Here is an 18398-nt window from a genome sequence, read left to right as displayed (position 1 = left end):
ACCAAGAGCCACTCTTAAAAAAAATGATGTACCTGGTAGCCATGTCAGGGAGGTGACAAGTCCGAAAACTCAACAAGCATCTCTAGATGGAGACTGCCTTCTCTTTTGAGAGCCTCCATTGAAAAACTCTTCAGTCACCAAGATCATTAGGATTGTGGGACCTCAAGGAAAAGAGTGTTCCACAGCTTGCTGGACAGCTTCCAGAGACACCTGTTGGTTTGGTTCCCACTCAAAGGATGTTAATTTGGGGCCAGCCAACATAAAGGACCAAGTAGAATGTACAGGTGAGGAATACACTGCCCCAAGATTCCGCTAAAACCCTGGCCAGCACTATGGTGGTGGGGGACTGGAGACAGAAGAATCCTGGAGGAATTGAACATTGTGAATTCAATCACATTTATGTGATAAGCAGCCCCCTAAATTTTATAAAGGTTTATCAGCTAACTCTGTTGGCACAGGTGTGATAACACTAGTCAAGGCCATTGAGAGGAAGGCTTCTGATGTTCCTCCTGACAGTACATTATCTATGCAACCAAAGCTTTGCAAATCAGAGGGTGAAGGAACTGGTCCGAATCTTGAGTCAGCTGCTCCTGGAAAATGGTGGACAAGTTTACCTTCCTAGCACTTCTCTAGGTGCTGCTCTACCCAGTGAGAAGAAAATTTCCACCAACTTGTGGGATAGTGATACAGAAGCATAAAACCCATCAGCTATAACATTCAGATATAGAAACAACAACAGAAGTATATTAAATTGGTGCATGGGATTCACTTATAAGATGACATTAGCCCTTCAGCTTCACTGTAAACTCTTCTCAAACCACATCAGGTGAATCCAGATTGCTCAAAGGCCTGGGTCAGGTGAGGAGTTTGATTTTGACACCCGTATCCTGTGGATCCATAAAACCTTGAGTCCTTCCTCTCCACAGAGCTCCCCAGAATGTTCAGACAGATTTATATCATACTTAGTTCCCATTGGAGACAGGGAAACTTTGGGCCTAATCCATAGCCATTTTTTGTTGTTGTTTGTTTGTTTTTCTCCAAGGAGGTGATCAGAAGACATGGAGGGAGAGAGTAGCTCTGTGACAGCAAGTAAGGCACATTGGCTGCTCATGGCTCAGCTGAATGCACTCCCAATGCTTCTGTTCACCCAAAGCCCAGGATGAGTTTTGGGGACCCCTTTATACTTCCTTCTCCAGCTCAGAGTTAGCCTGCTGCAGTTTGATGAATGGTATCAGGAGACATGAGACTCTCGGCTCAGAGACAAAAGTCTTTATCATTCATGGCACAGTAGGCAACATGAGCTTAATGCTCCCAGTGGTTTTGAATGCCCCTGGGTCTCACAGGAGCAACTCAGAGGGGCCCAGGTGGATGCTGTGCCAACAGTGGGTATGTGTCACAGCTGAGGGATGCTGAGCTTTGGACACCTCCATACATGAGAAGAGCCTGCAAGCAAAGCTGTGCATCCTTTGCTTGAGAGAGACATTATCCTTACTATACTAGACAGCAAACAAACATGTCCTCTGCTCCAAAAGGAAGACACAATCTTTATCTTCCAAGGCTGTTCTCTGTGCAAACATCCCTGAAAAGACAAACCATAAGAAAGGGCTGTCAGCGACTCGGCTTGAAAGATGTGCAGATATGGGAGTGACCCATGGAAAATTGTTTTCCCACATACCTAATTCATCACACTGTTGGGATGGTTAAATGAGATAAGATGGCTTGTAAAGCATTTTAATGAATATTAGTTATCATTATTACATTGTTACAATTTCCATAGAGAAAAGATTATTTTGTAAAAATAGAGTTATTTCAATTCACAGGCATTTTAATTTGTTTTATAGTCTTCTGTGTGAGAAAAATGCAGTCATATACACAAGTAAGGTTTTGAGAGCCAAAAGAACTATATATGCCTAGAGAATGTAAAAACGCTATTCAAGTCTTAGTATGCTTAAAATTCTAAAGATGGTATGTATGAATAAAAAACAGTTTCTACACTCTTATATTAAGTGGGCTTGTGCATTTTAATATGGTTAGTTTTTTTCCACAGTTCTAACAGTCTTAATTGAATGCTTTAAGTTAATAAATAGATAATTAATATATTATTAGCAAACATTTTGCTTAAGAATGGGTATTGGGTATTGTTTCTAGAGCCTACAGTGGTGTGTTTTATGGCCTTATATCTATTTATCAGTCTCTTGTATACTTTATAAGTTCTTGGTTTTTAAAAATAGTCAAATATTTGTCTAGATCATTTGCTTCTCTCCATTTCTAACTTGGTCCCACAGCTTAATCATAGGATTTATTTGTGGAAATTTTGGTGGGGTAAAATGCTTGTTTCTGTAATATCATCTTTGAGTGAGCCTTAATATTCTTTTTTTTACAGCTTTCATTTACGTAAAATTTTAAATGGATACAAAAGTAGAGAATAGTAAGATGCACTTAGTTTGCTCATTGCCCATCTTCAATAATTTTTAATCCGTAGCCAATCTTGCTTCATCTTGCTCCCATGCAACATGACCTTCCTTCCCTCTGGATTATTTTAAAGCTAATCCAAGATGGAATATTATTTCATCCATAAATATTGTAGTAAATCTTTCTAATACTTAAGAACTGATTTTTTTAAAGATTTTATTTATTTATTTATTTATTTATTTATTTTTATTTATTTATTCATGAGAGACACAGAGAGAGACAGGGCCATAGGCAAAGGGAAAAGCAGGCTCCTTGCAGGGATCCTGATGCAGGCCTTGATCCCAGGACCCTGGGATCACTACCTGAGCCGAAGGCAGATGCTCAACACAGGTGCTTAAGGACTGATTTTTAATGACATAACTATAATACCTTAATCACAGTTTATTTTTTAATTTTTTAAAAATATTTTATTTATTTATTCATGAGAATTCACAGAGAGGAGAGAGAGAGAGAGAGAGAGAGAGAGAGAGAGGCAGAGACACAGGCAGAGGGAGAAGCAGGCTCCATGCAGGGAGCCCGATGCGGGACTTGATCCTGGGTCTCCAGGATCACGCCCTGGGCTGAAGGCGGTGCCAAACCACCGAGCCACCCAGGCAGCCCCTTAATCACAGTTTAAATAATTTTTTAATATCATCAAATACCTATTCAATTCACATTCCCAATTATCCTATTAGTTGTTCTCCATTTAGTTGTTGAATTTATCAGTTAGTCAATAGACACCACTTGAATTGGGATTCACCATGTTAGGTTTCTTTTAATCCATTTGGCTTCACTGGTACCGTTTTATTGGTTGAAGAATCCAGATCATTTGTCTATAGGGTTTCCTTCATCTTAGATTTAACTGATTATATCTCTGTGGTTCTATTTGCCACATTCGCTGAATGTGGCATATCTTCTATTTGAACACCCGATAAAATTCAAGTTTATTTTTGATTTTACTGGTTTATTTTGAAAATACAACCTCAGAGGTGACAAATTGTAGTCAGTGGTGCTTTCAACAACTGGTGACCTGTACCAGACTCACTGTTGCCTAGGGGCTTACATGTGGAGATGCAGTAAGTTTATTTTTATTAGGAGAAACTTCCTCTTATTAACCTTTTGGTTCTCCTCCAGTACCACTTACAAAGGAAAGGCACAGTGATTGCTTGCATCTTTCCCTGTGTTTACCAATTCATGTACTCATGAAATGGTTTCTTAGCATCCAAAATCACCACCAATTAGTTTTTGTTGTTGGTTTTTTCTTAAGTATCATCGTAAACTCACAAATTTACGCATATTTGATTTTCTAGCCACGCAGGTTTTGTCTTTATCGATGGTTAAGTTGTTCCATTTTGGCCAGCAAGAATTTATCCAGATTGGCTGCAAAGTTTTTTGATAAAGAATTATCTTCTCTTCTTGTGTAACAAAATTTCCATGCTTATTTTGTATTTTCCTGCCTCAGATGGAAATCAGCAATTTCTCCAAGAACCCTTATGTCCTTTTATGGGAAATAACATTTCCCATAAACTCCCATGAAATGTCACAATTATGACATTTTTAAGGGGAGAAAACACACACTCTAGACCGGGCAATCCAGCAGACCTGTAAAATACTGGATTACATTTGATACCAGACAAAGGAAAACAGGAGGGAAAGATGTTGGAAGAAAGTCTGCTTTTGTGCTTTATCCACAAGGTCATCATAGTCACTGTCTCCAACAAAGCGAATGAAAGATCTTGGCCAAATTACATCCTTTGTTTCCGATAGGAGGATCCTAGTGGTGCCTATTTGCCTAAGCATACATTTATAACTTCAGGATTTGTATTAAGTGAAAAATTCTTAGTATTGCCCTTAAGTACCCTCTTTAAAACTGGATTTGCTTCAAGAAGATGTTTAAAAAGCCAGGCGTGGTTTCCTATTGATGTGACTGATTTAATAATGTTCCTCTTCATTTTGTTTATGCAGCCTTATTTGAACTGCTCGCTCTAGCCTGTTTTAAGCCTGATATCATAATTTGGTCTATTTCTGTGGTTAGTAAACTAAGGAAAGAGCTGAAGTGAGCAGAGATATATGTTATCCTCTGTGATCCTCAGTGCTGGGGCAGCTCTGCATTTGGTGACCTGCAATCACAGAGCCCGTTGGATGGGTAGCTCCGGGCCTGGATGTGCATTTTGATGAGGCTCCCATGACAAATCTAATGGAAGGCTCCGGCTAGCTGATGCATAGCTGGCCTCCTGCCCTCATTTAACACACAATGCATTCTTCATTCCACATACCATAGTCTATTTATGGATTCTATTCAGACCAACTCTGAAAATAAGATACACTTTGGCCTTGTTTAATAAAACTGGACACATAGGAAAAGGAAGGCAAGGATCGTCCAAACTCTCAGCCGCGTTTTAGCATACAGATGGTAGCTATAGGAGGTGTTAGTTGCAGGGGGAAAAAAAAAGAGTTGATCAGGAAGATTTGCTTGAGTGAATTTTGATTTTGTTTCCAGCAGACCTCCTCACATGGCATTGTTTATGCAAATAGACCCTCTTTTCAGAAACCGTCTGGCTTCAGAAAACCGCTGTCAGTAGAGCATAAAAGCGAAGTTGTACAGCAGCAGTTAGCAGATCTGAAAGGCTGGCTGAATGGAGCAATGGGTGCAATGTGCAGGCCAGCAGACAGAGGACTCATTCTTCTCTGCCTCCCAACGGTGTGCAGAGAGGCAGCAGACCCCGGAGGAAAACAGAAAAGGCCTGGAGAAAAGAGGCAGTCACCCCTCTGCTAGAGAAAAAGAAAAACCCCAAGGAACAGTAGCTCAGGATTTTATACACGAGTGTGCTGAAAGGAAAGAAAAAACAACCCAGGATTTTACCCTTTCGACTCTATTTTTAGTGTCTCTGATATCTGGAGATCTGTTTTTTCTCTCTGTCTTTCCATCTTTGATTCCTATGAAATAAGATTTAGGGAAAGGAAGCAATCGTGTTATTTACTCACTTCCAAAGAAATGGAACAAGATTTGCCCTCCATTTTCCTAGCATTTCTTACAGAGAGCAAATTTTATTAATATTGATGGCAGAGGTAGAAGACAAAATCTGAGGGTCTTTGTTTTTTTTTTTCTTCTTAGTAATCTGTGTTTTCCTGGATAGCGTGCTGGGCACAGAAAAAAATGGGATTCTCCATGTCATTGCAGTTTTAGTCTTTACTGTGTTTCTGTGCATGTATATCATATGCATACCATTCACAAACCATCCTAAAAATATAAATACTTCACCAAGAACAATGGCTTTCTCAATCAAACAGCAGGGAACAAAGAATCATATAAATTCAAGTGTATTTTGGTTCCCTTAGAAGATTTTTTTTTTCACTTTGTGAAGAATGTAGATTCTCCCATAGAATTTTCCAAAAACATAAGAGGCATAAAATCAAAGGTCGGTGAGGGCGCTTCTTATCAATAGACTGAATAACAGTTGATTTAATTGTTCCCTTGTGTCATTTATTATAACTCAGTTCAGAGGCAGCTCAGACTTATTTTCTCCTTTCTGTTTGAATACTTTTTTTCCCTAATTGAACACATCAACATATAGAGGAGAGTATAACATAATATAATTGTGTGTAAATACAGAAAACATTGGCACTCCAATAGTGAATATTTGCTTCAAATAGCATAGTGTTGACTGTATCTCTTCTGGCCATGGTTTTCAGAGTATTATTTATTTTTTTAACTAGTATAGAAAGGCATCCCTTCTGATCAGGGGTAAAATAAAAATAAAACCTTAGGCCAACGCTACATAAGGGAAATGAATAATGTATTTTTTAATAGTTCTGCCTTTCTTGCTTCAGCCACCTTTTAAAGTGATGAACAAGTCCTGGAAGTCTCTTTTAAAATCACTGTACAATCACAACCTGAAATTTCAAATCGCTTTGTCTTTGTGAGGCCTGGTCATCCCTGGTCATTATGTCCACCTTAGAAGAACATCCTTTTGAGCAACACAATCTAAAAACAGCAACAAAGGAGGAGACTGGCCTCAGGTACAGTTCACGGGACTGTCGTCCTTTCAAAACAGGATCACCTCCAATCTCCTTTATCACCCATAAGAATAACAACAGACATTTTCGGGGGAATGTTGGGGGCTCTTAGCAAAGGGTTATTTCCATCTGTCATCAGTTTGGATTTTGTCTATCAATAAAAAATTAATAAACTAATTTCAGGCATATATGACACAGTTAATGTGGAAGGCCTATTGTTAGGAAAGGAATAGTATATTCTTATCAGTGGATTTAAACAGCTATTCATCATTTCTAAAGGGCAATTATTTGGAATCCATTAAACTGGAATTCATAATACCCCTGCATACTGAATTTTAAATAGAAATCTGTATTTAGATGAAGGAATACATTAGTATAAGTCATTAGAGCACTGAAAATCCATGACTTGTTCATTTTTCACTTTTTCTTCAGATAATATGAAGCACTGAGGATGTTGGTCCTTCAGTAAAGCAAACAGAAAGGAAACCAGCAATTTTCATAGCATTGCTATAGAGAATAACATTCTCTTTTCTCTTTTTTTTCTCTTCATGTTCCAGATTTTCTAATTATTACACATGAAATGAATCATACTGTGGAAAAATCCTCAGTAATTATTAGAATTCTCCTGTCTCGACAGTGGTGGCCTTGTCTGCAGTTGAGTCTCCTCTGGCACCTGGCATCACACCCTCAAAATTATGGCTCAAGTTAGCAAAGCAGAGCTAAAGGGAGACATGCAGACAAGTGCACAGTTCCAAACAGGTGGTAAGAACCAGGTTTGGTTAGTACAAATTTAAGTGATACAACATTTAAAAATAAAATTACGGCCAGTAATTTTAAATACTATGGTTATTAGACCTGTTTTAGCACATGGACCAGGAACATTTACAGTTATTATATTTATAGCCGTAGAAATGGGATTTTTGTAATTGCTATAAAGGGACAAAAGAGAGCTTGGTTGACAGACATCTCATATAGTCAAACAATAAATATTACATTATCAGTTTGCTTAACATCCCCTCACCCCAATACACTCTGCCTAATAAATTACAGTCCAGCCCATATTAGAATAAAAGCCAATTCCGATCTGGTACGGATTGATAGGAATTTTTCAGTGTTGCATCCCTTCCCTCAATTTGGACTTCTGTTGATTTTGATATGCTAGCTATTTATATTGACTTCTTTAGTAGACATATTTGGCAAAGGGAAAATGATAAACCCACAGCTAAGAAAGATGAAGATAAAGAAGCCTTCACTAACCAGGACCATTGCAAGCCAGCCTTTGCTAAGCTCCCCCACCCGCCAACACACACACCGATTCCTCTGCTACTGCAGAGTTTGGTAAGGAAAACTAATGTAAAGGCAACTAAAATAATAGTTCCGTGCTCCATGTGTGTCGATGCGTGCTGGCAATCGATGAGATTTCTAAAAATCACAGCATATGGCCCTATGACTTGCAGCCTCATTTGGAACGGTGCAAACACAATCTGTTCCAGCATCCATACTATTAACATTTCTCTTGACAAGACATTAGGCTTTAAACATGGGCACAAGCATGTGCATCTGCTTATATGTGTGTGCACATGCAAGCAAGCATACGCTGTATTCACGTACTTTATATCAGACCACAAGCCAGTAAACATGTAGCCTGAGTAACATTGAACTATAGGCAACCATTATCAAAGTTCAAAGGACCATTGGCCATGGAGTTGTTATTTCAAGTCTTGGATAATATACATCCATATTAAAAATGTGCAATAATGTGCTTATACATGCTGAGGCAATACAAAATCCAGTCAGGTGCTGGCATTTGTGTTTGTGGAGGCTTTGAACTATCTCTAGATGCACTTTCATGATGCTTATTTGTCTTTGTTTTTCTTTCCCTAGTCTGGATGTATGAATTTAACCTCAGTTTCTTTATTCACAAAAGAAAATTAAGCATTTGCTAAGCAACTCTTAAAGATGCATTAAACTATATCTTTATGTACATGGTATATAAGTGTATGTCATATATGTCATATTTTATAACATGCTGTATATATATTACATATATATATATACCTTTGTGTGTATGTGTTTGTGTGTATAAAATGGTGAGCAGATGACCATCAGAGCTGCCCTTCTGTGGAGCCTATATAGTTTGCTAGACTGCTCTAACAAAGTACCACACACTGAGTGGCTTCAACAACAAAAATTTATTGTCACACAGTTTCGGAGGCTCAAAGTCTAAGATCAAGGTTCTAGCTAGGTTGGTTCCTCCTGAGGGTGGTGAGGGAGAATCTGTTTCAGGCCTCTCTACTTCTGGTGGCAGACATTGATTTGCCAAGCTCCTTGATCTGTAGGCACATTAGCCTGATCTCTGCTTTCATTGTCATGTGTTCTCCCTGTGTTCACATCTGTGTCCAGAAGAACAATGGTCATATCGGATTAAGAGCCCACCCACTCCAGTACGGCTTCATCCTAACTAAACTCACTCATCTACAAAGACCCTACTTCCAAATAAATTTGCATTATGCAATATTGGATTAGGACCTCAATATACAAGTTAGAGGAGAAATAATTAAAACCCATAACAGGGCCTATAGATAGACCCAAAGAGAATAGGCTCTGTGAATCAAATTTAATTAATGGTTTTGGGAGGGAGTTGCCTTCATGGGAAGCTAAGCTCCCCAGAGCTACTCGCATTCTCAAGGGCAGAAGGAATCTGTTCAGGTGGGCTCTGTGCAAAGCCACCTTTTTCCTACACATGCATGTGTACTTCACCAGAGTAGCAGTTTTCCTAAGAATTGGTTAGAGGCAAGCAGTTACACCAAATCACAGTCCAGTCACAGATCAAAAATGTAATGAAACTAGGCTTAGATATTTCAGTTCTGGCCTAAGTTTTGGAGTAGGAAAGATGGGCAGACGGAGGAGCTTTTCTGGGGCTCAGATAGTCTTCTTGAATTCTGATACATCAGGAAGACCCAGACTGTCCCCGGTATGCCTTTCTCTGGCAGAATGCCAAGAAGGATATTTGTTAATATTTCATAGGTAACTTGTTTTGAGAATTTAGACCAGTACTTTACTAGAGTTGAAAGTGTATCAAATAGTATCTTGTTATAAACTAATTAGAGTAAAATGCCCACCTCTTAAAGCTAGCTCACTACATACCTTGCACATTTAAATTTCAATCCATCCCATTTGATAGAAAAATAATAATTTATCATTAGATTTATTATGTTAAAAACATAGAACATGCAAATGAAAAGCCAAAGGAAGCTGTCCATTATTTACACTTAATAAATGTTTATGAAATGCATCTTGCAATTTTGTTCAATGTACGTTAGAAAACAGATGATAGATGGTTCTTTCGAAGATGTGAATTTTAAAAATACCTAGTTGTTTGGTGAGGGATCGACAGCAGTTTGGGAAAAGCTGCATGAGAAAATCAAGACAACATTTAGACAAAAATTAATACACCATTGAAGTGACTAGAACAGATAGAGTCTGAGAAGACCTTATGCTCACTGATTAGAATATCTTGTTTATCTAAAAGGCGGGAATATTGTGTCATCTGCCTAACCAGTAGAAATATGAAGAGCCAGACAGTAAGCTCTGAATGAGTTCCAAAATAACAGTTTGAAGAAGCTTGTTAGGTATCGTTAGAAATAAAATTATGTTCAATAAATTACCGTATTATCTACAGTGCTCATTGTCCTTGGGTTGGCCTTTTATTCCTTGCATTTGTCAATGCTATCATGATTAAAATTAATGTCACTTAATTAAAATTTTATGTAAATAGTTTTACTTTTGATCAATTAGTTATAATCTCAGTTCTCTTTGGGGATATCACAGTTCTTAGTTTAAGCACGTGATTTTCTTTTAGGTCATGAGGTATTTATGAGATGATTCTGGGTACTATCTCCCAATGGTGAATAACTACTGGATGAGTTTTGGGAGGCCTAACTACAAATGATCATTCAATTCGCCAACACTTCTGCATAGTGTGAGGTGGTCATATCACATTATTCAGTTAGGAGTAATTTGAATCGTGATTGAATTATGTCCTCCCAAAAGATACCTTGAAGTCCTAACACCCAGTACCTGTGCATAGGACCTTACCTGGAAATACAGTCTTTGTAAATGTCATCAAATTAAGGTGAACTTGTTAGGGTGGGCCCTAATCCAATCTGACTGACATCCTTTTAAGAAGAGGAAAATGCAGGATGCCTGAATGGTTCAGTGGTTGAGTATCTGCCTTCTGCTTAGGGTGTGATCCCAGAGTCCTGAGATCAAATCCTACATCAGGCCCCCCGCAGGGAGCCTGCTTCTCCTCCCTCTGCCTATGTCTCTGCCTCTCTCTGTGTGTCTCTCCTGAATAAATAAATAAAGTCTCAAAAAAAAAAAAAAAAGAAGAAGAGGAAAATGCCGTGTTAAAAAAAAAAAAAATAGAAGCATAGACAGAAGGCTATGTGAAGACAGAAGCAGAGATTGGAGGGCTGCAAGCCAAGTGTGCTAAGGAATGGTGGTGCCTCAGCCAGAGGCAAGGAAGGGTCTTAGGGGTAGCATGTCCCTGCTAATACCTTGGTTTTGGCCATGGAGCTCTAAAACTGTGAGAGATCCAATCTGTTGTTTTAGGCCATATGCTGTTACAGCAGCCCTAGGAGTCTAATACATTAGATTCTGGGTACTCAGCTTTTTGCTTTACAGAACCTACATGCCTACACAGATAAAATTGCAAACGTCTTGAAAGCAAGCATCTCCTTCCTTTGTCTCTAATCCTGCTTTGAAGATATACATTTGCCCACATACATGTGGTGTTTTGTTTTGTTTTGTTTTGTTTTTCCTACGTATTCATGGCATGATTCAAATTCAGGCTTACACAGTCTAAGGTTGAAGTATGTTTGGGAGTAGTCTGTGTGTTTCTTTTCAGCAAATACCAAATCTGGACCTTCATTAACTAAGGAGGTAAAAACCACATCTTTGCAACCTCTTTCTGGATCCCCTATCCAAATTATTACTATCTCTTCTTCCAAATGCAGATACCCTCTGCCCCCATGCTGCTCTTTGGAATCACAAAGTTTTTAAAGTGCCTACCCACATCAGCTCTCACATGAAAGGACCCTTTCCACCTTCCTGTTAAGGGCATAAACTGAATTGAAATGCCTATTTTCTCAGTAAGACTCATCTCAGCTGGGTGGAAGCAATTTGATTAACTCAGTTCACTTTAAGGAATTAATGGCAACCTATTTGATTTTCTCAAGGATATTTGCATTTTGAAAGAGGAAAATTATTACCATAAATTAGTCTTTTATTAATAGAAATTTAGACAGCATGCAAAACAAAGAATTGCATGGTGTGGAGAGAGATTTTGAAGGAGATGGTCTTTTGCATTATTCATCATGGCTTACCATCAGGTAAGAGCGTACTCTGACATTCTAGTCAAGCAACCATGTTTCCCTATTTTTGTCACTTGTAGGCACAGAAGAGGAGATTGTGTTTTGAAAATACTGGACCAAGGTGAACTTTTGGGTTCCTATTTAATATTCATGGAATTTTTAGGGTAAAAATATTTTTAGGTAAAGACAGTTATAAAAAAGGTAGACCCAAGATTAAATTTTGGTGTTATCCTATAGGGCAATATGAGCTAATTATCTAGCTTCACAGTATCCCAATATACAGTATGTGAAATTAACAGTAAATAACAAAACACATCTAAATGTGTTTTGACCCAGCACAGTGCCTGACCCAGCACAGTGCCTGACCTTCAGTCATTAAAAAATATCTATTGCACACCTCTTATGCCCCAAAAGTATAGTATATCATCGATAACATTGCTTTATTTCTTTTGTTTGTTGGCAAGAATGCACCCAAAATATGCAGTAGTATGACTTTGCAAAGATTGAAATATACCTAATTCTGTCCAGCAAAACAGCATGTTTTTGCCCAGTAGGTTGTTACTTACAGCCACACCTGCTTCCAGCTTTGTATACGAATTCCCTTATTTGCCGTATACAGTTTACATTATGACATTAATCTCAAAGAGATTTAAATTACATTAAACACTCACATGAAGCAAAAGGCAGTTGCTTTGTAATGGATATTGGCCCTAATGCAGCGCTACCATCTATTTAGATTTTGATGACTTTTTTAATATGGAAAATTTTCACTTTATAATATGAAGAGGTATTTTTTTATTGTTTTTATTAAGGAAATATCATATATACTGTCTAAAAATTGGGAAAATCTATTTCTTAAGGTTACAGAGCAATGAAATTAAAATCCAAAACACTGTCTGCTCCGATCCACTAACTGAGCTTTTAAGAAGATGCTTCTGTCCCATTCCATATAAGGAGCTGGAATTGTCTCACATCCCAAATAAGATGTGCTGTAGAAAGACAAAGGGTATTTAAGGTCATGATTTAGATTTAGCCTTAGGCTTCCATCAATAATTAAGCTCTGAAAACCTTCTAGGCAACAATTCTTTTTGTTTTCAAAGGTTAATTGCTGGGTTTTTCTGTGTATTTCTATCCTTTGAGCAAATATTCCATTAGCAAATGAGTTACCTGGCTCAGTGTATCTGATTATTTGTGTCTGTTTGCTAGCTGTGAAAAACTCTCAGAAGTCCATCTTTGATGTCTAGGGCACATATTGTGTGTCTATACTCCAGTATTATGTGGCTTTGCATATGGTTTGTACTATGCAAAAAAGATTATGCAGCTCAACCACTAAATACCACGTCCTGTCGCTATTTTTTTTCTGTCTGTCCATCTGCTTGCCTTCTTATCATTTACATATTAATTTAAACATAAAATGATCAGTAAGGCTGATCTGTCTGAATCACCGTTAGCTTTCTCAGGACTTTTCAGAATAGTGGTTGGCTGAATTGGGTTGACTATAGTCATGTCATTTCACTTGTTTAGATCTAATGTTTCACTTTCATGAAATTCCTCATTGAATTTCCCATGAATCCATGATTTCTGTGCTGGACAATGGTACTTCATTTCACAGGGGCATTAGGGAAGCATTCCTCCCAGGGGGTATTTATCACTGGGTCCACATGAAAATGGTGATGACACCAGTGGCAGTTACTAGTGTGGAAAACTTGTGTTGGTCACAAGGAAGTAGTAGACTAATGGGGAACCAGTAGTTCTACAAGTTTTCCTTTGATGACCTAAAATACTGTGCTGTGTGTGGAGCTATTTCTGATCTAGTTATGAGTAATACTCAAGAACTCAGGGTAAAGAAACAGTAGCTTCCTGAAAGGTCTTCTGGAGGCCCATGCTGGTTTTGAACTACATACTTCAGTTAGCTTATTAAACTTGCAAGCCTGAATGACCTAATTTGATTTTAATTGTCTCCATCTATCAAGTTAGTGAAACCAATGACTAGATTTTTATATTGCTGCATTTTGCTTCAAGATGTTTATTGAACTCAAACTGGTACCTTCCTGTGTGTGTGTGAATTTGTGCAGTCTACAATGTTTTGGTAAGTACCTACTGTAGAGCAGGAACTGTGTTAGTTTGGTCAAGGAAGAGCCACTCTTACTATAACCAAAGGAGAACTTGACTCTTTCCCAGAATTTGTTTACTTTGCACTTGAAACAGGGAGAAAAGCGTCATTTCTGAACATGCCACTTTGAGACCCCAAATATTTTAACTCCTGACAGGATTATGTCTCTTTCTGTTTCTATCTCATATTTGTACTCTTTATAAAAAAGGGGTCTGTTCTGTTCATTCTGCAATTTTCTAAGCACAACTAAACCTAAGCATCACTAAACCAAAGCTACACTATAATGGCTAAGCTGAGATTTACAGTAGGGAGTATAATGAATGGGATGACTGAAGGTTCAACCATACTGTTGCTACCTTGTGTTTCTGGATCCATTTCTGATGTCATTTATCACACATGAAAGCAATCCTCTCTGACTCTCACATAACCATCATAGGAAATTGGCAATCCTGTTTTTACTTTTTATTATTTTGGCTTTGGAATTTTCTGTGGGTTTCATTTGTTGAAATTGAACAATGATCAAACAGATTTTTACTGGGTCCATTGTTGGTCTGTCATACAAGCTCAGAGAACCAACTAACACATGCCTCTGTTCTAGAGAGCTAGTAGGAGCACTCAGCAGTTAGGGACAGTGCGCTTTAATAAAAACTATTATTTTATTGTATAAATTCTGCTGCTTTCTCAACCAAAGGTATACACTAGAATAAAAGAACCAAGCAGGGAAATTAAGAAGATGACACTTAGTGCCAGAACATTCCTCTTTGGACTAATGGTTATCCTAAAGACTTAGAGGCGTCAAGTACTGTTTCTTGCTTACTCAGAGGCAGTCCCACTAAATTTACTTTCTGCCAGGGCATTATGTTTTAAGCCCAACCTGAAATTCTGAAGGAGAGCCATATCATAAAGTCGTGATATGAATTTGGTTTTTCCTCCTGGCACACCAAATTTAGTGAAATATTTTGGAAAGAAGATAAATGCACTGCTTCATTAAGCATGTAAAAGTATTGTTTGGGTTGCTTGGGTGGCTCAGTCAGTTAAGCATTCAACTATTAATCTCAGTTCAGGTCTTGATATCAGGGTCGTGAGTTCAAGCCCCACATAGTGCTCTATGCCCAGGGTGTGGAGCTTAAAAAAAAAAAAGAAAGATTTTTTTTTTTATTACATGTGCATACACATAATATGGAGAATGAACTACTCATCTAAGGCTTTGCAGTAAAGAGACATCGATGATATTTCTTCCAGTGTTAGGTCTACAGTTTAATTCCATAGCTCTTATCTCCTGCTCTCATCTCTCTGGGTATTCATTCATTCACTTGTTTTTTTTATTATCTGCAATTAGGAGTTCTAAAGAGGAAGAGCTTAAAAAGTTTTGTTCTAAGCAATGTGAGTGTGAATGAGGCAGGGGGAAGTAATAGGCACAGTATGGTAATGGTCACATTTTTTCCCTCCGTGGAGATGTTAAAATTTATCTAATCACCAAATACTGTTCTGAGCTCCATCAGCTTATTTGAGGGTAACAGCAGCTCCCATTACCAATATCAACAAAAGAAATAATGGCACAGAGGGATAACCTGCATCTTTTTGGAATATATGAATACTGTAGATCTTCTTCCTTTTTTTTTTTTTTTAAACTCCAAAAGGCCACAGAACACAAAGCTTAAGATAGAATGATCTGGAGAAAGGTTGCCTTGGAAGAAGACAGTTTAATGTATACCTTCTCCTGACTCTGTAGTTTTCTCCCACTTGAAACACACTTGCTTACTTAGATGTTAGCCATCTGTCTATGCTGCATAAGTATCCCTGCTCAGAAATAGCCCCTTCCAAGTTTTCCTTGACACTCAGAGGCCATAGGAACCTCTATTTCCCAGTCGTTGTGAGCAGTTACTATAATTTTTATTGCTTTTTTAGTTTTTAGAATAGTCTCTTATAATTTTTTTAAAAATTTTATTTATTTATTCATGAGAGACACACAGAGAGGCAGAGACATAGGCAGAGGGAGAAGCATGCTCCCCATGAGGAGCTCCCCTGTTAATTATTTTGATAGGCCCATATCTCTTGTGTCCAAGTCTTGTGTGTTATATCTTTTACATATGTGTAATATGCATTGTATATATATGTACATAATATGTACTATATAGTGTGTGTATATCTATATAGATCTTCCTTAACTTTCCATGGGGTTATGTCTCACTAAACCATGTAAGTTGTAAAGATTGTAAGTTGAAAATGTGGTTAAGTCAAAAATGCATTTAATACCCAAATCTACTGAACATCATAGCTCAGTCTAGCCTACCTTAAATATGGTCAGAACATTTACATTAGCGTACAGTTGGGCAAAATCATCTAACCCAAAGACTCTTTGATAATAAAAAGTAAATACTTCAAGTAATTTATTAAATACTGTACAAAAAGCCAAAAGCAGAATGGTTGTATGGACACAGAATTGTTCTAAGTGTATCATTTTTTTACCCTGGTAAATTATGAAGCTGACAGGGAACTGTGGCTAGCAATCACATTTCATATCGTTAGCCCTAGAAAAGATTCAAAATAAAAATTTGAAGTACACTTTTTACTGAATGGATATTGCTTTCACACCATCATAAAGTCAAAAGTTCCTAAGAGGAACTATCATAAGTCAGGGACCGTCTATGATATTATGTTGTATTTTATGTATCATGTCTGCATATTTATTTCATGTGTGCCTAAATCATTGTGTAATATCTATATCACCCCTGGAATATCTCTAATAGGGAGTTAATGATAAAAATTTCCAATAACACAAGTCAAGTTAGAAATACAGCAATTTTTGCAAAATATAATTCCATAAAGTAATATTTGCTCTGATAGACATCTTTTGAAAAATGGATATGATGGACAATTAATTTGAGGTGTGCTAAGTAAAAGCCATTTAAAAGCATTCATTAAAGAACTTTTAATGCATTGGGGGTAATATGTGTAATAGATAATTAAAATTAAGTTATAATACACAGAAGTTGTCAATCTTACTTAAAAATGGCAGACCATTGGGGCACTTGGGTGGCTCAGCTGGTTAAATGTCCAACTCTTGATCTGAGCTCAGGTCTTGATCTCAGTGTCATGAATTCAAGTCCCACATTGGGCTCCATGCTGGATGCAGAGTCTAATTTTTTTTAAAAAAAGTGGTAGATTATCCTCTAGTAGCTCATCTACCAAAATAAAATTTGACAGTGTACATTTCAGGAATCACCAGATATTTAGGAAGCACTAGAGGGCTCAAGTTTATACCTTGCAGGTAAAGATACTATAAAAGCACCCCTGTCAATAATGTTTTAACTCCCGGTCTTGAGTAACTATTTTTGCATCTTGACATACTCCCAGGAAACTCTAGTTTCCTGTGTTAGGAAACAGCAGTGTTGACTCAGTGTTTAGAAGCCAACTTATTCAAGAATTAGTTAAGATAATTGAGGGAAATGGTATGGTTTATCAAATCAAATGTTTATTGTCCATTGGAAAGCATTATTAGAAGGGAGATATAAATGTAGCCAATGTTCTCATGGCATTGACTCCAGAAACCTTGGGGCAGAGATAATTATTAGAATATTCTCTGGCTGTAGCCCTGACAGCAAATATATCTGAAATTCTAGCCATTTTAAAGTATTACCCATGCCACCCTCACAAAAACAATTTAGAGCTTCCAGAGGATTGGTCCATATACTTTTCAACAAATTAGTTATTGAGATGTCCTAGAAAATATCATCTTCCTCCTTCTTGACTCCATTTAAATATGTGTGCTTCTCACATGTCTTCATGCCTTGCAGGCTAATCAAATATAACTTGTCACAAATTCTGATAATGAGTAGTGTTCAGTGAGGATGCACAGAGGCTTATCATTACTCACGTTACCATAATTGTCCATCTGCCCCTGGCATCTACTCCATTGCAACAGAGCCCCAAGAGCTTAACCAACGCTGTAGGGATTGCCAGGTTCCCATGTGAGTGTCAAGGTGTCTGGTGTGCCTGTTAACATGGTGTGCTTCATGAGGAGCATTGCTCCTATGTCCAGGGCATGTTTTCATATGTTGCCCAGATCTCAAAGGACCAAAGGCCTGCTTTGTTGCTCAGAGTGCTTGGCATTCTAAACTCATGTTCTTGTTCAACTATGTTGAAAGGACCTTGATGCAATATTCTTTTTTTTTTTTTTTAATTTTTTATTTATTTATGATAGTCACAGAGAGAGAGAGAGAGGCAGAGACACAGGCGGAGGGAGAAGCAGGCTCCATGCACCGGCAGCCCGATGTGGGATTCGATCCCGGGTCTCCAGGATCGCGCCCTGGGCCAAAGGCAGGCGCCAAACCGCTGCGCCACCCAGGGATCCCTTGATGCAATATTCTTATGTGCTCACAGTGTCTTCTGTTTTTTTTTTTTTTTTTTAAGATTTTATTTATTTAATCATGAGAGACACA

This window comes from Vulpes lagopus, chromosome 10 (genome assembly GCF_018345385.1).
Source record: "Vulpes lagopus strain Blue_001 chromosome 10, ASM1834538v1, whole genome shotgun sequence".
In the NCBI taxonomy this organism is placed as follows: domain Eukaryota; kingdom Metazoa; phylum Chordata; class Mammalia; order Carnivora; family Canidae; genus Vulpes; species Vulpes lagopus.
The sequence above is the reverse complement of the archived record's forward strand: the minus strand, read 5'-3'. Positions refer to the sequence as shown.